The 24,796-nt window shown below is 36.2% G+C and overlaps 1 protein-coding gene across 1 annotated transcript in view; it reads right to left on the bottom strand.

Moving 5' to 3' along the window:
* LOC128222399 (uncharacterized) overlaps positions 1-24,253 on the bottom strand; it is a 46,063-nt gene extending 21,810 nt beyond the window's left edge. Inside the window, exon 1 of the mRNA XM_052931378.1 lies at positions 24,072-24,253. The gene's annotated coding sequence lies outside the window, so the exon portion shown is untranslated. The remainder of the gene's footprint in view (positions 1-24,071) is intronic.
* Between the last annotated feature and the right edge of the window lie 543 nt (positions 24,254-24,796).

The following is a 24,796-nucleotide window of genomic DNA, read 5'->3' as shown; positions in this document are numbered from 1 at the left end:
ACAGTACATCAGATACCTAAAAGCTTGCGGCAGTACATCAAATAACTTAAAGCTTGCGACAAAACATCAGATACCTAAGAACTAGCGATAGTATATCAGATACCTTAAAACTTGCGATAGTACATCAGATACCTTAAAGCTTGCGACAATACATCAGATACCTTAAAGCTTGCAACAGTACATCAGATACCTTAAAGCTTGCAACATTATATTAGATGCCTTAAAGTTTGCGACATAACATCAGATACCTTAAAGCTTACGACAGTACATCAGAAACCTTAAAGCTTGCAACAGTTCATCATATACCTTATGGCTTGCGACAACACATCAGATACCTTAAAGTTGGCGACAAAACATCAGATACCTTAAAGCTTGCGGCAGTACATCAAATAACTTAAAGCTTGCGACAGAACATCAGATACCTTAAAACTAGCGATAGTATATCAGATACCTTAAAACTTGCGATAGTACATCAGATACCTTAAAGCTTGCGACAATACATCAGATACCTTAAAGCTTGCGACAGTTCATCAGATACCCTAAAGCTTGCGACAGAACATCAGATACCATAAACCTTGCAATAGAACATCAGATACCTTAAAGCTTGTGACAGTACATCAGATACCTAAAAGCTAGCAGCAGTAAATCAGATACCTTAAAACGTGGCGATAGTACATCAGATACTTTAAAGCTTGTGATGGTACATCGGACACCTTAAAGCTTGCATTGTACATCAGATATCTAAAATTGTGCATGGTACATCAGATACCTTAAAGCTTGAGATGGTATTTCAGATATCTTAAAACTTGCGATAGTACATCAGATACCTTAAAGCTTGCGACAATACATCAGATACCTTAAAGCTTGCGACAGTACATCAGATACCCTAAAATTCGCGATAGTACATCAGATACCCTAAAGCTTGCGACAGAACATCAGATACCTTAAACCTTGCAATAGAACATCGGATACCTTAAAGCTTGTGACAGTACATCAGATACCTAAAAGCTTGCGACAGTACATCAGATACTTTAAAGCGTGTGATGGTACCTCGGACACCTTAAAGCTTGCATTGTACATCAGATATCTTAAATTGTGCATGGTACATCAGATACCTTAAAGCGTGAGATGGTACATCAGATAGCTTAAATCGTGCGATGGTACGAATAATTCCTGAAAGTCGCCAATAGAACATGTGATACCTTTAAGCTTTCGGTATTACATTTGATACCTTAAAGCTAGCGATTTTGTATCGAATACCTTAAATCTTGCGATAGTTCATCTCATATCTTAAATATTGTAATAGTACACCTGATATTTTGATGACTGCGATAGTACGCCTGATATTTTTAAGCCTGTGATAGTACATCTGACACTTTTAAGACTGCGATAGTACATCCTATAACTTAAGTCTTGCGATAAAACCTCTAATATATCAAAGCGCAATAGTTAGCGTACACGCTTCTCACTTAAGAGACTTGAATTCGATTCCTGGCCTGTGCGCATGTGAGTTTGGTTTTTGGTCAAAAAGCCGGACAAGTAGATTTCTCAGGGAACTCCGATTACCCCCACAAGACCATACTTTCGCCTAACATTATTATTAATATGTTGTTAGAACTTGTTTCACAGTCGTTGTAAACTATAAAAGTTTAAACTAAAAAAAAACTTTACTTAAGCATACATTATTTAAAAAAAAATGTCCTGCAGACGTTGACGTGACTGCTTGCCAATGATTTATTATCTATTGATGGAGACGTTACCCCGGAAACGCTTTGATACAGTCATTTTGTGAAACAGAACGAACGTGTTTGTGTGATTTGTATATAATAATAAAACGTATACACATTCTGATGTCATAAGTACTGATAGTGATCACATATGAGTGTTTCTAACCGGTTTAAATAATTTCTTAATCAATTGGATTTTACATATAAAAAAGCATTGAGACAAGTGTGGCTGACGAACGATACGGAAGCAGAATACAACACAACTATTATGAACTATTTAAACAATATAACACGAGAAAGGGGTCGATTTGCTTGAATACACGCAGTTGTTATGGCTAAAATCGTATCGTAGATAACATCTCATATAATATTTGGATAATAATAACTTTATATAATAATATATTATATTTTGAACCTCCATCTCAATTGCCTAAAACCTGGGACATGACAATATATAGCTTTGTATTTCAACCTTTTTTATGCAAATCAGGTGTGCAAAGTCGCTTCTGGTTTCAAACCTTACAAACCTTACAAGGCTAGATTAAATAATAGTTTCAAAAAACGGACAGGGAAATATAAGCAATATCATTTATCGGTCGCGTGTACTTACTTAGTGTTTTTTTTTCCTTTTTGAGATATGTTTTCTATCTGTTAACTCCGCATCTTTAATAGTGGAATACGGCGCTAACCTCGGTATCCACAATACAGCCTAAACCATCTCAAAGTCCTGGGAATAATAACGGGAGTGGGGCTACTCACTTGAGGATACGTAATGCATGTATCAATAAATACATTGTCCATCATATTGCACTCGTTATATGTCGAAGATAAGTCAGAATATTAATCTCTTACAGGTTACGTTAATGCGACTTTTTATGCAAATGATTCACAATATTATTAAATATTATTCAGTATTTAAACAAATTACACTAACCAATGCAGTGAGGTTGAGGCGTAAAAGAAGGGAAAAGGCAAAGAAGAGAATGGCCTTAACCTCAAAACCTTACAAATACACGAGGAGTTTGTTGAGCAAGGAGAGGTCTGGAAAGCTCGAAAGTACCCAGGATGAGGTTGAACAGCACCTTAGGGAAACCCATTCTGATCCACACCAAAACGAAACCCTGGGAGAATGTATTATAATTCAACCAGTGGAAGAGCCAGTCACCCCATTGAATATGAATAAACCAACATGGAAAGGGGTCAATGATGTGGTGAAAAGGGCACGTTCATGCTCAGATCCAGATCCAAGTGGTATCCCATACAAGGTTTACAAGAAATTCCCAAAGCTTTTGCGGACACTGTGGTCTCTCTCGTGTGTAGTGTGGAGGAAAGGAACAATTCCAGAGTGCTGGCAACTGGCCGAGGGCTGTATGGTCCAAAGGAGAAGAACTCCAAAACTGTCAAGCAATTCCGAACCATCTCATTGCTGAGTGTTAAAGGAAAGATATTTGTTGCCATACTTGCCAAGCGAATGACAACATACATGATAGGAAACGAATATGTAGATACCTCTGTCCAAAAGAGAGGACTTCCTGGATTTTCCGGATCCGTAGAACACACCAGCGCACTCACACAACTGCTACATGAGGCAAGGATAAACCAGAAGCATCTCACAGTGAGTAGTATAAATTGACCTAGCCAATGCCTACGGCTTCATACCCCACCAGATAATCAAGGTCGCACTACATCATTACTATATACCAGACAAGGCAAGTAACTTAATTATGAGCTACTTCAGCAACATCAACCTGAGGTTCTCATGTGGCAACTTTACAACAAACTGGTAACCACTCGAGAAAGGAATTGTAACATGATGCATCATCTCTGTCATTTTATTTGTCCTGGGCATGAACATGATTATCAAAGCAGCATAGAGGGAATCAAGAGGCCCACTTACAAACACTGGGATCCGGCTCCCATCAAACAGGAGATTCATGGATGACACGACAGTCACCACAGAAACACATATCCAGGCGAGATGGATCCTCAAAGCACTTGATGAAGCTGTGTCTTGGGCACGAATGCTATTCAAACCAGTCAAGTCAAGGTGTCTGGTAGTAAGGAAAGTAGGGTTGCAAACGAAAATTCGAATATTCGATCAAACGTTTGGTATTCGAATGTCAAACTCGGTATTCGAATATTTGAGAAAAAAGTTTAATAAAGAGAATAAAAAAACCGTTTGCCTACAACACTGTTGCTGTTTATAAAGTTGGTTTGTCTTGTTTTTACAACGATTGGCCCCTAATGCCAGAGGTGTGAATGTAATGACAATACACTAAACACGTGTCATATACCATTTAGTGACTTATTGTCAGGTACTATAAAAAGTCCCCCCTACTTTTACAATACCAGGCTAGGAATCGGCTTTAACACCAATGTGTTGTCTTGGCTGCAAATTAAGCTGTGCAACATAGCTCAAATCGCTGTGATGATATGAATGCCATGTGCTACAATAATGTTGTTACATATATGTGCTATAAACTGTTTTCCGTGGTTCGATACAATGTTCGTGCTTTGAAATATAACTGTATATAATAGCGTTTAAGGATATATTTCCTCTATTGATATACAATAGATAAGTTAAATCCACATTTATTTTCCTTTTATTATTTTACTAGCTCCCGAGTTGGTTTGGGTGTTCCATAGTTATATTTAGAGGTCAGTCTCAGAACGAGGCTGCACGTCCTACGGAGAAACCCTCCATTGGCGCAAACCGCTATTTGACTAGGAATCCATCTTATTTTACCAAACATTGTTGTTTGTTTGTTTATCATGTATTGGTTATTTCTTCCTGAAAATGGAGAATTAAAAAAAACTCATTTGGGGAGAATCAGGGTCCGCCGCGCGTACTGACTACAACAAATTACGGGATAAAAATACCCGGCTATTATTTTAGCGAATAATAACAGAAGTATTCTACATCTTCTAAAATATGTATTCCGGTGATCGAATATGGGAATATTAGATCGAAAGAATTACCGAATATTCGAATATCAAGTTTGCCATTCGTTTGCATCCCTAAAGGAAAGGCATGGTGACTGACATTTTCAAGCTGCACATACATGATGAGAAAATCCGTTCACTTGTCAACAACCCGATCAAGTGTTTGGGGAAGTGGTTTGATTCCACACTGAAGGACACCCGCAGCAAAGACAGGCTAAGATAGCAGATTGAAGAGGGGTTAAGGAGGATTGACAAGTCTGAACTCCCGGGAAAGATCAAGGCATGGATCTTCCAGCATCGTCTATTGCCTAGACTCATCTGGCTATTATTGGTCACGAAATCCCCATCAGCACAGTTGAAAAATTGGAGCAGGCAATTAGCAAGCATCTGATAAGATGGCTTGGACTTCAACCTTCCTTTACCAATATCGGACTCTATGGCAAGTCAACAAAGCTACAGATGCCCATAAGATCAGTGGAGCAGGAATAGAAGTTAGAACGGGAAGGAAATGGTCAGTGAGCCAGGCTGTAGAACAGGCTGAAAGCAGTCTCAAACACCAGGATATTGTTCGTACTACAAACAAAAGTAGAGAAGGTTTGGGAATCAGTAAGAAGCAGCGGTGTGAGAACCCTGATAACGTAGAGAAGAGAGCCATGGTTCAGGGAAAAGTCCGGAGAGCAGGAGAGGAGGCACGGTCGGCAAAGGCGGTACAACTTGGACCCCAGGGGAATTGGACGAAGTCGAACTTATCTGTGAGGAAAATCACATGGTAGGAGCTATGGAGGTATGAGCCACTTCAACTGAGTTTCCTTCTCCGATCGGTGTATGACATGTTACCCACTCCAACCAATTTTAAGCAGTGGAAGTTATTAGAAGACCCTTCCTGCTTTCTGTATGAGAATTACGGATCGCTGCGGCATATACTATCTTCATGCCCAACAGCTTTGGCGCAAGGGCGGTTTACCTGGAGGCATGACCAGGTTCTAAGAGAGATGGCAAATGTCTTAGAAAATGAGAGGAGGAAAGAGAGATCCTTGAAACAGACAGGCCCCCAGTTAATCAGCTTTGTAAGACAAGGGGATAAGAAGCCGACAACAACAATGTGTAGCGGCATCCTACAAGAATCGCAAAACTGGGATATGTTGGTTGACCTGGGGAAAAAGTTGCAGTTTCCAGAAGAAGTTGCCCATACCATCCTTCGGCCAGATATAGTTTTTTGGTCCAGGTCTCCAAAGCTGATTGTATTGGTGGAGCTTACAGTACCCTGGGAAGAAAGATGTGAGGAGGCATACAAACTGAAGAAGGGAAAATACCAAGACACATGTAGGGAGAGGGGTTGGAAGACGTGGCTCTTCCCAGTGGAAGTTTGATGCAGAGGCTTTCCATCACAGTCAGTGTGGAAAATGCTGGGAGCTGTGGGCATCAAGGGACGAATCAGAAAGACCGCCGTCCACGCTCTTGGAAGAGCTGCAGAGAGGGCGTCCAGTTGGCTCTGGCTACGACGCAGTGAACCGACTTGGCAGCCAACATAGACGAGGTAGTGACTGATCACCACTACCTGCCCCGCCATCTAGAGGGTGTACCGAGATAAGGGGCGAAACACCCAGTGACAGATGAGCACTCGGCTGAGGACGTCTATGTTAAGCAGTACAGCTGTATCTTCACAACACCTTTGGCATATTGGCAACGGCAATCTAAGTTAAACTAAAGCCTGTATTAAATAGTTGGGATTGTAATAGAGATATAATCCACTTCCTTCTTACTACTTACAGTTTTCTTTTCATCCTTGTTTGTGTATCGTGGTTTTGTATTACATTTCTTACTAATTAAAATGACAAATGTCACTGATTCATACAGTTCAACTTACTTTAGTGCGGAATATATCCATGTGTCTTCTTTACAACAGTATTGAATCAAGTTTTAAACGTTATTTATATTGCAATATGTTTGAGATAAGGATAATCCTCCATAGTTTAAATCAAAATTGTGTACTACACCCTATCAAAGAGTGGAGAAAATATCATTAGTTTAGTTTAAGTTTATGTGTTTAGTGGCAAAGTCCTTATAACAGAGCTTACTATCTGATAGGTTTTGTTTAAACTCCTTTCTTTTAGGTTGATTGTGATGAAAGCTGACAGCTTAAAGAATCTCGCTCGAGTTCATGTCCTGGGTAGAAACCAGTTATGGTGCCCAGCCCGTAGAATCCTGAACAATGCAAATAGCCTAGGCCCTACCAGATCTCTAACGCATAGTAAGGCGTTTCTAGGAGTGGAAGGTAGAGGGGGCACAATTTGGAAGTGAACCCCTCCCCAACGCACCAAATGATTATAAATATAATCCAAATACTATAAAAGGTAGGGACCATCTTCAAGAAAAGTTTTGGTATTTATCTTTACTTTGATGCATTTTGGTTAGTGTGTCCATATTCTCATTTTCACTTGAATATTATTAGATGGGTCAACTCCTGAAAACATAAGTAAGTGTAGCTTTATCATATTCGCTAAAACTAGTGTTAATTTTTATTTCACTATTTGGTCATTTACGGTTAAACTTAAAATCAGTATTTTATTAAGGCAAACTCTAGGAAAAATAGCAGGCAAGAAATTTAAAATTCCTTTGTTATTATGTCTAAACAAAGTAATACGACTAAAGTGGGTTCTTAGATGTATTGTTCAGTGTATTTCTGACAACTCTATACTGGAACAAAAAAGAACTCCAACCATGGAATGTTTAGTCAAAAGTGCAAACAAGAGTAAAACCAAATACAATTGTTGTTTGACAGTCAATAGCGCAATTATAAACGTAAAGTTATGCAATGGAGGGTATGTGTTGTTATCAACCACTCATAGAATCTAGCCATAATAAAAAAAAACTACTCTTTTGCTTATAATGTTTAAAATACTTTCGTTGTATTCATGAAATATTAACGCTCCGGCAAGAGTTTACAATTTCATGAAGCTCGTAACCAAATTATCCACATAGTTTAAATTACCTTAAATATTTTACAAAACCCTGGTTTAGATTGCGAAACAATAATAAAGGGTTATTTAAAATATTTTATGCAACAGTACATTTCTGCAAACAATCAATTAACTTCATCAGTGCAGGTCTCTTAACATTTACAAGTATTCCAACTTGCTTTACACTTACTTACCGCTTGTATAACATACCGTACCAGCCAGCTATGATCGCTACGCATATCAGTGAAGAAAACACCCTGGTATGATTATATTTGAATATATTAGCAGTAGTTTGCATGGCTAGTTGAACAACCATCTCATTTCGTAAGACGATCCACAGGATGTTTACATCATCTTAATTACTTAATCTGTCTGATTTGTGAAAACATAATCGTTTTAATTTATTTTCATGAACGGGAAGTTTGCCAACAGCCGAAGTTTGTCCATGAAACAGATACATATCTCGCATTGGTATGATGAAAGCAACTTTGCAGGATCTTTAGGTAACATACACCTTATAAAACCTCCACTTGGAACTCTTCAATTGTAATGCTTTAGCATTATAGTATGATGTAAATCACACGACTACCATTCGTTTGAGGGTTCTAATGACAAGTTTAAAAACATTCAGAAGGACAAATGTTTATTTCATTCTTTTATTTTTGATTTCATTAGCTGACATAAACATTATATTTTTTTCAACATAAAGTAATTAAATATATCTGTACATATGCATAATAGCTTTATTGACGATTTCATTACATGCAGGCTATCTACAACAGCTGGTTGGGAATTTCAAATTCTTATCATTTCAATCAGAGACGGTCAAACATTGTGATTGTTTTGGTATATTTTTTGAAACGATTAAAGTAAATATTAATAAAAAGTCTTGAACATTTTCCAGAACGATTTGATTTGATTGAAAATGCTTAACACATTACAATAATTTTGTATTACCACGTGGCTATTTAAGGACAATTTGAGTATGCATGTTTATAATGGGATCAATAATGTATCATTATAGATTAATTTTGTCTTTTGAGTTATGAGGTTTTTATCAATAATTATGAAATGGGTGTAGTTTTATAATTTTTTGTTGACTGTTAATTAATCTAAAATGAAGCTGATTGTAGTCATCAAAATAATGCCATTAGCGTTTACTACCTTCAATGAACACTTGTTATGGTTGTTAAAAAAAACATTTACATTAACGCATTACGGCTTCATGAGGTAAACGATTGTCTGTGTCCGCTAACCTTTAATCAATAGGTTGTTTGTAAGAATAGCTGATTTATTTACATTTAGCTGAATAGCTGATTTACATAACAAACACATTTACAATACTAAATGTCTATTCTGAGGTCGGAAAATGACTACGGTACATTCACACTTGATATACTGTAGGTATATTTTGCGGAGCAATAAAGACTACGGTACACACACACTTGCTATACTGTACGTCTATTATTTTGTCCGATAATGGCTATGGTACATGCAAACTTGCTACACTGTATGTATATTCTGCGTTCCTATAATGGCTACGGTACTTGCACATTTGTTATACTGTACGTATATTCTGCGGCCCGATCATAACTACGGTACACGCTTATTTGCTATACTTTACTTCTAAACTCAGGTCATATAATGACTACGGTACATGCACATTTGCTATACCGTACGGCTATTCTGCTGTTCGACAATGCCTACGGTACGTGCACATTTGCTATACCGTACGGCTATTCTGCTGTTCGACAATGCCTACGGTACATGCACATTTGCTATACCGTACGGCTATTATGCGGTCCGACAATGCCTACGGTACATGCACATTTGCTATACCGTACGGCTATTCTGCTGTTCGACAATGCCTACGGTACGTGCACATTTGTTATACTGTACGTATATTCTGCAGTCCGACAATGCCTACGGTACATGCACATTTGCTATATTGTACGTTTATTATGCGGTCCGACCATGCCTACGGTACATGCACATTTGCTATATTGTACGTTTATTATGCGGTCCGACCATGCCTACGGTACATGCACATTTGCTATACTGTACGTCTATTCTGCGGTCCGACAATGCCTACGGTACATGCACATTTGCTATACTGTACGTCTATTCTGCGGTCCGACAATGCCTACGGTACATGCACATTTGCTATATTGTACGTCTATTCTGCGGTCCGACAATGCCTACGGTACATGCACATTTGCTATATTGTACGTTTATTATGCGGTCCGACAATGCCTACGGTACATGCACATTTGCTATACTGTACGTCTATTCTGCGGTCCGACCATGCCTACGGTACATGCACATTTGCTATACTGTACGTCTATTCTGCGGTCCGACCATGCCTACGGTACATGCACATTTGCTATACTGTACGTCTATTCTGCGGTCCGACCATGCCTACGGTACATGCACATTTGCTATACTGTACGTCTATTCTGCGGTCCGACAATGCCTACGGTACATGCACATTTGCTATATTGTACGTTTATTATGCGGTCCGACAATGCCTACGGTACATGCACATTTGCTATACTGTACGTCTATTCTGCGGTCCGACAATGCCTACGGTACATGCACATTTGCTATACTGTACGTTTATTATGCGGTCCGACAATGCCTACGGTACATGCACATTTGCTATACTGTACGTCAATTCTGCGGTCCGACCATGCCTACGGTACATGCACATTTGCTATACTGTACGATATTCTGCGGTCCTAATATAGCTATTCTGAGGTACCACAACGGCTACGGTAGATGCACAATCTCTATACTGTACGTCAAATCTGCGGTCCTATTATGGCTACGGTAGATGCACATTTGCTTTACTGTACGGACTATTCTGCGGACCTGCAATGGCTACGGTACATGCATGTTTGCTTTACTGTACATCAATGCAGCGGTCTTAAAATGGCTACAGTGCATGCATATTTGCTATACTGTACATCAATGCAGCGGTCCTAAAATGGCTACAGTACATACGCATTTGCTAAACTATACGTCAATTCTGCGGTCCTATAATGGCTGCGGTACATGCAAACTTGCTATACAGTACGTTTTTGATGGGGTGCTAAAATAGCTACGGTAGATGCACTTTTGCTTTACTCTACGTCAATTCTGCGGTACGATAATGGCTACGGTACACCCACATTTGCTTTACTATATGTTTTCTCTTCGGTCCTATAATGGCTACGGTACATGCATATTTACTGTTATTGCAACATATACAGCCAATGTACCGTATCCGAAACCTCGTGCAAGCATTCCAACTTGTAATATCCCTTTCACTCGATTTAATTTAGACTATCCCTTTTATTCAATCCAACAGGAAATTTCCGTTATTCAATAATTGTTGTCACCGAGGCAATAGCAATTCGAATATCATGAAGTATAGCGTTAGGAATTTTAATATGTACTGTTGAATATCGCTATGTGTGTAAACAAGAATTTTATAAATACGCTTCAATAACACAAGTATACAACTCACTTAATTAATTTGTTTCATTTGAATGAACAATTTTAATATTTCTTAATTCAAATAAATAAATACATAGTTCATGCAGTTTAAATTATAGCCATTAATGCAAAAATTGTTTAATTGTCATTCTAACATCTTTATACTACCTTATATTTATTTAATTTTTACTTAAATATATAAATAAAGCGCAAATTACTATCGATCCGAATTCATTAAATGTTAATCACTGCTTTGCTAATGTATAATGCATGTAAAGAACTAACATCCAAATAAGGTATACATGTATTACCAAAATACCATGATAGTGACACAATAATATAAAGTATCAATGGTGTCACAGCGGGAAAGCCACACAATCAGCCAATGACAACACCGGAAATAATAACAAGAAAGCAGATCAAATGACAAATGAATGGCATACTAAGTCTCAATTAATCGTTGTAAACAATCCCGCTCAAGTAAAAGGTCCACGTTATATGTAGAAATTAAAACCGAAAAACGAAGAAATGACAAAATAATGAAGTTCACATTAAATGCAAAAGGAAATCAATTTCATAAGTCTTGAATATTGCAAAACAGCTTGAACTGGATATATGCACGTGTATGGCCTCAGGTGCCCCAAAATAGGTCAAGATCAATACTATGTTGAACTGGCAATGTTATACAACAGCTCGGTTTTCGCCATACTTTTAATATAGCAGGATTTTAAATAAAACAACAGCATATGTGGTGAACTGTTGAAACATTAAAATGCATTGATACGTTAACTCATGTTCTCGGTTCAATTGTGTTTGGAAATCCATACATCCATACATGGAATGTAACTGAAAAGCGACAAACAGTCCGTAGTCCAAGCAAAAAACATTTATGATAACCTAATCATACCCAATATTCTGGTATCTTATCAAAACACTTTATTACGTTGGGCTCTTAAACTAATGGTTCAACCATGACCAAACACCTTAACGAATAGGTAAGACTAAACCTTTTCTATGTTCGTAGTTACCTTTATTATTATTATTATTATTGAAATCACAACAAAAACATCAACAGCAATGTTACCTATATGAAAATTACCTAAAATTATCTGTCATCTTAAAATACTGTCATCAAACAGACAATGCAAAACTTCAAATATAATAAAAAATACACAGCAAATATAACATGTTTCTCTAGTAGGAATAACACCTTAGATATCATTTGATACACACCAAACATTGAAATACTTTCACTTTAACTCTACAATTGGTGTAGACTTCTACACAACAATATCATTCAGAAGAATGTCAAGGGTAGCAGCCTATACAAAGATCAGAAGCGGAGCAGACAACACCAAAGTAATGCAACAAATCAAAGGACTTCGTATATACTTGGCAAATTCAAATAACCAAACATTTCAATGTCAACGGATAGTTCAAACAGATATGGCCTTGAGTTACTGGCAGCAAACACCTGGAAGAAAACCTTACACTGATCTTGTACAATTCAGAGCACAACAGTCTCATGAATTGAGCCTCATACAAAGTTGTTACCAGGCCAGTGCAATGACCTTAGCTTCATCAATATCATTTGTTGTATATAATGAATTAATGACAGGATCGTACCTCTCGTACGTTCATGTAGTTTAATCGCTCAGTAACAATTTTGCAATTTCTATAAAGCGAGATACCAAACAGGCAAGATACTTTAAATTACCTTCAAGCTTTAACAAACGCCTGGTTTAGTGTGCGGTCAAACTAAAGGGTTATTATAAATGGTCTGACATACGTTTATTTCTGCAAACAATCATAATTTAATATGATTGTCTTAACTTTTTAAAAATAAAAACACTATTAAAGTATTAACTTACTTCATCATAATATTTTTAGTTGACATCTAAACAGTATTCTTATATGCACACACTTTTTCACCAATTTCAAACGTACCAGACAGATACGATCGCCTTCCGATTGTCAGTGACGAATACACCCGGGCGTTGAGCCAACATCTCAGGAAGTTTACATCATCTTAAGAAACTAGATAGTTTTCCCTGTCTGACTTGTTTTTACACTTGAACAGTAATGTTACAAAAAAGTTAGTATCAGGTTATCAAAACAGGTTTTATAAGGTAAACGATATTCTTTATCCGCTCACACTCAATCAAAAATAGAATTTGTTGGTAAGAATATCCTATACTGTGTTGTTCGGATGACAATTTAGATTTATGAGTTTTATATAACCTAAGACGTGTTATTGTTAATCATTTACCCATTACCACGCAATTGTTATCCAAAGATTTCCTCGATATATCAGATAATTATATATTATACCTTACATAAATGTGTCCCTTCTTTGTGTAAATAAAGTTGATCGGTCCATATATCAATGATTTTAATAAAAATCCAGTGTTCATGACGTCAGCGGACCATATCCTATTTTTAACCAGGCCGGACCTCACCAAAAATAACATGGACCGCTGACGTCATACAATATGGACCGCTGACCTCATAAGAGTGCTGCTTGTTAATTTCATAGCGACATTTTTTTCGCAAGTAAACATTATTAGATTTGTTCAATACAACACATCAAATGCACTTTTAGAAAATAAGCGGTAAAAAGTGTTCGGTATAATATAAGAAATATAACACACCACTTCGGACCATGTGGCATTATAAGGACCGGCCCGTCTAACGCCTCGGTCCATATACACCTTCGGGGGCTGACTGGCCGGTCCTTATAATTTCATATGACCCTCAGTGGTGTGCAATATTTCTTAAATAGAATATAACTAGTTTTAAACGTCATAGTATGTTTGAGTTCTTTTCTCTATACATTGATACATTCAAATAATTTATACACATACACATTGCTCTTGTTTCTACTGTATTCATTTGAAATACAGATTTTACTTTTTGTGAATGGTAAAACATAGATGTCAATTACGCTATATTCGAAGTTAAACAAAAGTTTTGTTACTTCACATACATGACGGACCTCAGAAAAAGCATATTGTTTTCATCATTTGTTTGATTCATATTCAAAATCAGATAGTTTGGATCTTCTAAACGGTTGAAATTACTCCTCAATGAAAACATGTGTTTATAACGATATATAAAACTTTTTTTAAAAAACTAGTGTCAAGTGTGCATTGAGTTAATTTGATCACATTATCAAATTATCATAAGTTTTAAAAATAATTTATGTCAGACGCTATCTTTTACGGAGGCGAAAGCCTAGTCCGTTAATGAGTAAAGACATGCGCATGTTCTTTATATTGTATCGATATTATACATACACTATATAAAACTGTGCTTTTGAAAAGGAAAATACTAGCTATAAACTTAGCGGCTTTATACGTTGTACTCTGCTCAAGAGTGTTGTACTTGGTACGCGGTACACTAAAATTCAATATTGGCATATTTTGGTACCTATACTTGCATTATATATATTAGCTGTTCGCGTAGAACATGAAGGAGTATCAGTTCTTAAGGGGAGTGTTTGAAACAACGTTAACCTCATGTATAGGAAGTCATCGGTCTGTCAATTTGGAAATATATAACAATCAACCTTCTATAGTATTTACCCTCTGCGAATACATTCCCCTACCACTACGGAATGAACACGTTCACCTCATCTTTTTGACGGATCATGTTATGTTTAAGGGTTACCCTTTCGCATTGATGCAAATAGCTACCAATCATTTTATCGTTTTAGGTGGTTTTGTCTATAGTAAATAATGCGATACGGTTAATTGCTGTTTATCCTCAATCAAGACGTATGTTAAGGTCATGGAACACTACATTCAGTCACAGTAGTTTGTTACATTACTACCAAAATGAGGCAGCTTATGAAATTAACCCAAAGCATGTAGGAACGAAGATGTAGTTTCATTGAGAACGTTTGCATTGCACAGCTGGTTTTTATGCACTAGGATTTGAAAAAATATGTGTACAAGCTTATGAGGCGAATACTAAACAAACACTACTAAACAAAGTGTGTGTATTTGATCAGTATCAAAACTGCAAGTTTAAAAAAGCTCTGTTTAATAAAGTTTTTCTCAGGCCAGTATACAAAAAGTTTTTCCATAGCTAGATAGTTTTACTCTTGCTGTACTGAAATGATATAATTTTGATCCGTTCGCCGCAAACAAAATAAAAGGATAAGCTATCGTTTACAAGTATTTTCCCCAAATTCAACCATATTAATGATAAACATTTTGTAATCTGAAATAGTCGCTCTCTTTGCCATAAGCTCTTTTAACGAATCATATTACCCCTGCCAGTAGTATAATTTTTGCAATAAATACGATATTCGAAAAGTTTTTGTGACATTTATACGTGTTCCATTATTCATAAGACATGATAAATATAATAAGTATGCATTTGCAGTGTATGATGCCGACAGTTTCTCCCAGTTTACGCTTCAGGTAACACTTTGTATATGTGTTTGTCAAATGAAGATATTGTGAGAACTGTGCTATGAGCGTTGTCTTCTGGCATTGCGTTTCTTGTGTTGATATGGTTAAAGTATATCCTACTTGGCATGTTCCTGTCCATTTATGTCCAATATCTAAATAAATCAAATCTGTACAGTCCTAAACTCTGCGCTATGAAATAAATGGACCCCCCACCAACACACACACGCACCCATCTACCACCACTAGACATGTTCACGTTATATTTCTTCAAGGACTATGCAATAACTCCTGGCTAACCGTTTTGAATTGGTTCACATGAGTACCAATTGAAAATAAAGTTTCTTGGGGTCTTTAAGGTAGTGATTTTGGTGAAACAGTAAGCTGATGCGTATTCTTATCAAAAGATGAATTCAATTCCTATCGAGCACGTTTTTCAATCAAAGGAGTATGTTACATTACACGAACATGTGTGTAGCTTAAGGGGATAACGAAATGATTCAACCAGAAAAAAGACAACGAATCAGTTGCCCTGGCGAATATTTAAAACAGGTTATGAGATAATTATCTGTCTTAGAGGCTGAATAATTTACATTCAGGGAAACGCGCTGTTTACGACAGATTGAAAATTTATATCGTGCGCCAAACATACATGCTTGTGTTTTTTCTTAATAAAAAGCATATTGAATTACCACCAAGGGTTTCATTAGTTGCGTTTTTAGGAAAAAATGTGATGATGGCTGGACATTCCAACATCAGCCTAAAGCAACAAATGACAACAACAGCTTAGAATGATACTTGATTGGGACAAGATACTACCACCCAATTACTTAGGGAAGGTTTTTGTAGATGTCGCACGGTGATGCTCAAGAAACTAAGAAACTAAGAACACCTTCTTCTCAAATAATACTAACAATACGTTGTTTAAATGAGTACATTGGAGGTTGAAGTCGTTCATAATGAAAGATTTACCATTTTAGTCTAAAATAATACATTTTTATATTCTTTCTCGGATATTGACATAAAAAGTAAACATGAATATATATTATTAATTAAAATAGGATATACATTACCATTATAGGATTAGGTGATATAACATGTTAACAGAAACGATTTTATCATTAAACCATGATATATTGTTTCAGCATACGCACACTCCATTTAGATATGAACTGAAAGTTCATGAAAGATTGGTTAAAATTATATACTTATCTCAAGCCAGATTGAAAATGTTTACATGTTATCATTTAACTCCAGCCAGAGTAAAATGCTCAAGTTATCATTCACTAACAGTCTCCACTCATTCGCACGTTAAACAACAATAGGTCCACAATTTCAAATAATCTAGGAGAATCTGGGACCTACATTCACTGTACTTTGAACCTCATTGTGCCCTTTATTTGAGTTAATGAAGGTCTGCCCGTACCTCATGACTGCAAAATGGCTTCACTGCGCCATGACATCAGCAAGACATAAATTGTATTAAAATTTCTCTAAAGGAGATGAGACAGGAGTAACTGCAATTTCCATTGAAATCCGGGTATTAAAATAATCCAAGAAACAGAGATCCGGATGCAATTCCATAGCTTTTTGCAAATACACCTCTTTAATCAGTATACCATGTTAGGCAAGTTGATAGCGTATCAGATCTTAATTGTGTGTTTTGAAGGATTTGCAACCTTTAGTAAAAACGCTTTAACAACAACATTTGATATTGACTATATTTGTTTCAGAGTGGTGTTTCATACTATAAACAAACTAACCGAGTTTCAGATTTTCCGCACACAAAAAAAAAATAGAATTATTATTTCCATTTGACGTAAAACAGTAAACTTGAACAGTGCGCGCCAGGTGTGCCCCGTCTATATTCGCTTCTATTATATGCATATCAATTTCCTGTTCCATATTCAACCGTGAAAATACAGCACAACGTTTTGAAAAATCCGTATCACCATTCTGTCGTTTTCTGATTCCGTATCATACGACTACTGTGTGTAGGCCATAGCCTATAGGACCTTTTTTCTTGTCTCTAAAAGTAGCGAACTTGGAAAAAACTTTCTAAATTTAAATACATAATATGAACTAGTTTTTTGTAACTAACCTTGAAATGTTAAGTTATTTTTAATCATAGTCCAAATGAGAAAAAGAAAAAAATACCAAAGTAATCTAATAACTGATAAAATATTTAATAAATATATTATAATTTACGTCATAGAGCGTCAATGTATTTCATGTGACCTGTTTTCGTCTGAAACATAAGTGTAAACATTTCGGTTACGCCCTCTACAATGACTGTGCATTGAAATACTGATTAACTTTCAAGTTTTTCGGAAAATAAAGAAAATGGAAATATTGACAATGATACAAAGTCGGTGGAAAATATTTGAAATGAAAATGGTCAAGCCAAGCTGAGCTAGCTGCTACAGAACCAAACAAAACAATAACCCCAGTACATTTGGACATTAACGATGAAGAGAAAAACATTCTTATGCAAAAATGAAAAACAAGAACACAGATAGGAAAACGGGTTATTGAGGCAGACAATTACAACGCTGGTTATCACAGCCACCAGGATTTTAGACCCGCGACATCTGGGTGATAGCACCAAAAGAGTTGGACAACCATATTGGCAGCTTACGCCTGTCAATGCGGAAAGGTGATGGGTCCGAATACGAACCTGATTCGCTTACAAGCTATCATCGTGGAATAGACAGGTAAAAATGTTGATAACTTACTTAATAAAACATTACTCAAAAAATAAATCAGTAAAGAAATTTGCTTCAAATTTTTAAAATTAACTTGAATGATGTTGAATTCTATGAACACGGTAATGTACAATTGACATGTTCATTTAATAAAATGTTAAAGTTATTCCATAAAAAAAATGTTAAACCACAATTAAAATGTATATATTTATTTCAACAAAAATGTAAAATTAACATTGCAATTTAAAATTAAGACATCCAGTTGAATGACAATGATCATGAATTAATAAAGCCATGTCGACCACATTATACGATAAGGGTATCACAAAAAAAAATGAAATAAAACTATAATCTTAATATTATAATACTAAAACGATAGCTATCTCAAACCAGAGTGTAAATGATAGTGTTCTTCCCAGATTGTGGTTAATGATAACCTCGGTTTTCACTAATATTTTCCTCTTGTTCACCCGGTTAAAATTCCCTTTTCGGCCAGTAATTGCTTCAATAGAGTCAGATATCAATTGGTGGTTGTAAAATGTCTCTGTTTTATGCTTACATCCGATATTAATTACATTGATGAATTTAAAATTATTTATAAGTCACGGTAAACATTATTCGTCTATATTTACAGTGGATAAAATATATAGTTTGTCACAGTTTACGCTTCAACAGCAAATTTTTGTACAATGTTGAGTACAGGATTCTGTAGATTGATGCGCAAATTGACCTGTCATGAATGAGTCCATCTAATAAAAGTGGTCACATGTCACGGGGGTGAATTGACGATTTGCGTCGAGCAGGGTGGAGAAAACAGCTGAGATACCCGACGACGGAGAAGGTAGAGGTACAACTAAACGTCACCCTGGATGAAAATGTAGGGTCTTCTGTCTAAGACATTGTTAAGACCGACGTTAGGGCCTTTCCGTTGCAGAAGCAAAAAACAAATCGATTCCTTATTTAATCTTATCTCTGACAAACGCACGCGGTATTGGGCTATTTAGAGGCAGTTGAGGCGAAGTAACATCATCCTGTGAAAGAGTAACTTCAAATAGCAGAAAGGAACGGTTCAAAGTAAGGACAATCCCCTTTCGGGTATCTAAATAAACTTGATAGCGGACAAGCACATCCAGGAATGGTAGGTCATAAATTACGATCGGGCTCCGTGCCTACTTAACAGCCAATCTGATTTAGGCCCTTAAAGGGGAAACAGGACTATATAAACCTCCAGGTCGCGCTGGGGCAAGCTTTTGTATAATTGTATGCATAATTCAGATCAGGGAAACTTTTTCCAAATTTATGCAATGCTTACAAAAAGTTGAGACATGGAACTTTGCAGGCATGTAGAATGAATGTTAAACAAATAAAAAATGCTTAATTTGATTTTGAAACATTACTAGAAACATGACTTTGAGAAAAAAATCCAACTGTCAGATTGAAAATTTGAATTTGCCGGGGGAGTGGCTAATTAGTGTTCTGGGGGTTATGATCTCTCTGTTGTAAACATTACCACGTGCTGGTGTTTACATCCCTAGCAGCTTGCTTGTAGCAGACGACATGCCTCACTATCAAATACTATAGTAACAAAAGTGAACAGACCTTGATAAGATTTTATTCCACCTGCATATCCCAAAATTATTGATATATATCATCAGCTTCATATGCTACATTTTAGTCTAATTGTTTTGTATGATATTAACACTTTGTAACATTGTTATCATATTTGCGTTTTAAAAAATAAGTATGAACCTCATTGCTTAAATGTTAGTTGCTCCTTCGCTTTTCTATCAAAAGCTTTGTCATCATTACAAATGTTTATATCCCAGCCAGTCCTGATTATTTTGTTCCATATTTTGAGTCTTCTTATTCTGCCCAAAGTTATTATTTTAAAGGAAGGCAGTACCTAGTTCCATGACTTGCAAATGTTCATGTATAACTGTGTTTGAGTTCCCTCCTTTTTGACTCAAATGTGCATTTGATTTCCAGTTATCAATACACAAACCAGATTCCAGCCAGTGGCATTTAATTACCAATTAAAGGTGTCAACACTATCTGAATTGTTTCCTTGCTGAACTCGTTTACAAAAAGGTTAATTTGTACTAGGGTTGTGGATGCATTCAATAAAGCATTATTATTGTATGTTGACAAAATAATTAGATTTGGATTCCAGACTGAGAAAAAACCTTGCTATTTTGGAGTGGAACGAGAATGTTGATTCTAAACATTTGAGAGGGATGTCCCATACAGAAAAAACAGATTCAGTCGAAATAACAAAATGCCAGTCAGGAACAAGAAAACGATCATTTCAAAGAAAACATCTGTTTGGTCATCTTTATTTCAAATAGAAGATTGTAGTGGGGAAATACATCGTCTGCTCTGATCAGCCCTGTTTGTTTACATTTCTCTTGTGTGTGCTAAAGATAGAACACTGAGTTTAACAGACAGGTACATAGCTGAGGGAATTTACAATAAGCCACTCCCCATTTACTCGCTGCCGAGGCAGCGAATGTTGCCCCTTTAAGCCAACCTTCTTTATAAAAATCTAGACGGTTATACTTGAACCGAGTGTATAAACGTCTTGTGTTGAGCGCAGCCCGCTCCGCTGCAGAAATTTCTCCCCGTCCTTGATAGGCACGTCGGATATTTAAAACGTATCTTACTTTTGTTCATTTAAGGCCACACTTGTCAAATCAGAGGGCGGCAATAATGTTAAATAACGCCGACCGGTCAATTTCAAAATATACGTCAGTTTCTCTTCGTAGAAAATATATGGACAATGTTAATTTTGCTTTTAAAATTATTACGATTTTAGTAAACACGAATTTTTGAATACCGCTTTTATATCAAGCGTTGTCATTGCACCAGTCGCATAAGAATACGAATTGTTATAGTTAATGAAGTATATAAGAGGTAATTTAGAGGAAGACGACGAAAAACAAACATCGAACTGATTTCCTATTTTTAAATATTATTACGCCTGGTAAAACTGATGATTTGCATGTAAGCAGTAATGAATGATTAATTGATTTAATCTTGTTGACAAGTTAATATCTACATGTCCTAGCTGTGAATTTTAGATTTAAAACTAAATGAATCCACTTTGAATTATAAACAGGTAACATTTCGCTTGTATGTGCAGAAAAAAATGAAGTTATGTTAAACAGTTTTTTCAGCTAAAATAATGATAGCTATAGGTTCGAATACATTGCTATTCAAATTTTTAAAATATTTAGATAGCATGTATTAGTAGCATTTGATATTTCAACACTCGTTGATCTGAGATTAAATTACCTCATTTGCATTGAGCCCATTGATCATCTAGGTAGTCGCTGGTTTCACTAAAACAGCCCTATGACTAAGGATGCAATTACCTCATTTGCATTAAACTACCAGATGTGCTCCCGTAAGACGAGTATTGCCAATGATATAACACAAAAGCTGTTTGCAAATATGAATTCAATCGGCAATAGGAAATAGAATGAATAGTTGCATGGATGTTGATTCACTCAAAATGCAATTGCAATTTACTTACCACATGGACCACTTCGAAGTAACAGAAATAGTCATTTTAGGGTCAGAGTATGAAACTCTACGACAGTTGAATTTCTCAATAGTTGCATCTTCCTGTAGGGTATAGCTGTGAAAGTCATAGTTTCATTGCATTAAAGCATGTCAAAGAAGGTCTACACCGCTTTTGCTGTAAGTGTTTCATAAATATAATATCTTAATGCATGGCATGTATCTATTTCATACAGTGCTTTATGATAGCACAAAATATTGCTTCTTATATATATATTCTTATTCAAGACTGTTTTACTCTTAAATGTTTATCTGAATTAAAATTAAATTGTTTTCTGATATACTTTATATTGACATAAACAATAAGCATTCCAAAATCAGGGTCAAAATTATTCAAATGTCAATATACAAATGACCAATATTGAAAGCATTAATTTATTACTTATTTCCTCATTTTATTTGAAAAGAGTCATACAATTCTTGAAATCATTAAGCAGTTGTGGTAGATTTAATCTGTTTAACTGTACTAAAAGCCAAGCAACACATGATGTAATTCAATTCCGCACAGCTGTGTGATTTTGCACGCATTGCTTGTTCAAATATTCAATGCATGTAACACTTACTGCAACCATGGCGGGCGTTTTTGTTTTCATATCTGAAACGCTACTTTAACATAATCTATTTTAAAAGGACAAGTGCCATTAAGACGTGGACGTCACTTCCTTTTTTTGTATTTTATTTACCTAATGATGGAGGCGGAACTTCAAAAAATGTGTGATTTTTTACATACGATTATAGACATTAACCATTAAGCGATCAAACGTACTGATAATTATCCCACATCCCACGTTTTAAACGGTTAAAATAAATATTATTACCAAAAATTAGAACAACAGATAACTATGAATGAAAAGGGATGTCAAGGCAGATTAAAACATGCATGGATTATGGATTGCACTTGCAGTTCGACACTAGAAAGGTGTCGATTAGTTTCAGTGAAAGTAAATGCAATTAAAAAAATCTTATCGCGGGTAGCAGCTGATATAATGTAAAGGTACTAAATTAAAAAGGAAGTTTAATATTCCATTATATGTTTTGAACAAGTATGTTGATTGCCCGAGACATGACGCTTGCATACCCAACATGGCTAAATAAAACAAAAGTTACACTGAACGGGACAGGGAATGAAGCTTGCATACCCTACATGAATTGATAAAAATGTAGTTACACCGAACAGGCCAGGGAATAAAGCTTGCATACCCTACATGACTAGATAAAACTGTAGTTACACCGAACGGGCCAAGGAATGAAGCTTGCATACCCTACATGACTAGATAAAAATGTAGGTACAAAAAACGGTCTAGGGAATGAAGCTTGCATACCCAACATGACTAGATAAAACTGTAGTTACACCAAACGGGCTAGGGAATGAAGCTTGCATACCCTACATGACAAAATAAAACTGTAGTTACACCGAACGGGCCAGGGAATGAAGCTTGCATACACTTCATAACTAGATGAAACTGTAGTTACACCGAACGGGCCAGGGAATAAAGCTTGCATACCCTACATGACTAGATAAAACGGTAGTTACACCGAACGGGCCAAGGAATGAAGCTTGCATACCCTACATGACTAGATAAAAATGTAGGTACACAAAACGGTCTAGGGAATGAAGCTTGCATACCCAACATGACTAGATAAAACTGTAGTTACACCAAACGGGCTAGGGAATGAAGCTTGCATACCCTATATGACAATATAAAACTGTAGTTACACCGAACGGGCCAGGGAATGAAGCTTGCATACCCTTCATAACTAGATAAAACTGTAGTTACACCGAACGGTCTAGTGAATGAAGCTTGCATACCCTATATGACTAGATAAAACTGTAGTTACACCGAACGGGCTAGGGAATGAAGCTTGCATACCATTCATGACTAGATAAAACTGTAGTTACACCGAACGGACCAGGGTATGAAGCTTGCAGGCCAGGAACTGAAGCCTACCTACTCTACATTACTAGATAAAGCAATAGTTACACCAAACGGACAAGGAATGAAGCCTATATACCCTGCATGGCTAAATAAAACAAAAAGTATGAATTATTATTGACATCTATGTTTACTTGTTTAGTTAATGGAATCTGTTTTACATTAACAATTAAATAAGTTCTGTCCATGACACTTCTGGGGTTACCCGTATGTGTAAGCCGAGACGAATATTAATATAATTTTCATATTCACGTCGCGTCATTTGGTAATTTATTTCCAATTGATTAAACTGACAAATATCAATGAGTTACAAAAGTAATGGTCAACTTACTTTTGCGCAGAATATATCCATATTGTCTTCCTCACAAAATACGTCAAACAAGTTTAAATAGAAGCTGTGTTTTACATGTTTGTGATGCCCATAATCTGTCTTACTATAAATAAAAACACATACAAAACACTACAAGCCGCATTGGCGTATCTCTCCACTTGAATCGTTTAAAAGTGAATCAAAAGTTCCATTTCAATGTTCATAAACCAGCACAATGCGAATAAATCTGGCTCCGCGTCAAGTATTAGAGGTTTTATTGTCTGAATATTTAGGGTTTACTTCTTCCAAACGTTTACAGCAAACTGTGATATAGCCTATCGGGTGACAAATTAGATGCAGTTTCCTTCTCTTTCCATAACCTTCTTTGCAGCAGCTTTTCGAACATACACGCATATTTGCTATACTGTTTTTCTATACTGGTGTGGTATAATCTTGATGCGGTTAGTTTGTTCCAACATATACATTACATAAAACCTGTTAATTCAGTGTATGTGTCCTATTGTTTGAATAACTAATGACCATACTGTTTCAATGACTCACGAAACTTATGGCTAAGCGTCAATGAACATATCTGCATTTAATGATATTTCATAAGAGGGTTAACACGAAGATAATGATCCATACACAAAACACTATAAGGCCAGTTGTAAATCATTTCTTAAAGAAGATAGATTTATAACAAAGATGATTCGATGAACATTTATGAACATTTATATTATATACAA

Source organism: Mya arenaria, chromosome 16, assembly GCF_026914265.1.
Source record: "Mya arenaria isolate MELC-2E11 chromosome 16, ASM2691426v1".
NCBI classification, from domain to species: Eukaryota; Metazoa; Mollusca; class Bivalvia; order Myida; family Myidae; genus Mya; species Mya arenaria.
The sequence above is the reverse complement of the archived record's forward strand: the minus strand, read 5'-3'. Positions and strand labels throughout refer to the sequence as shown.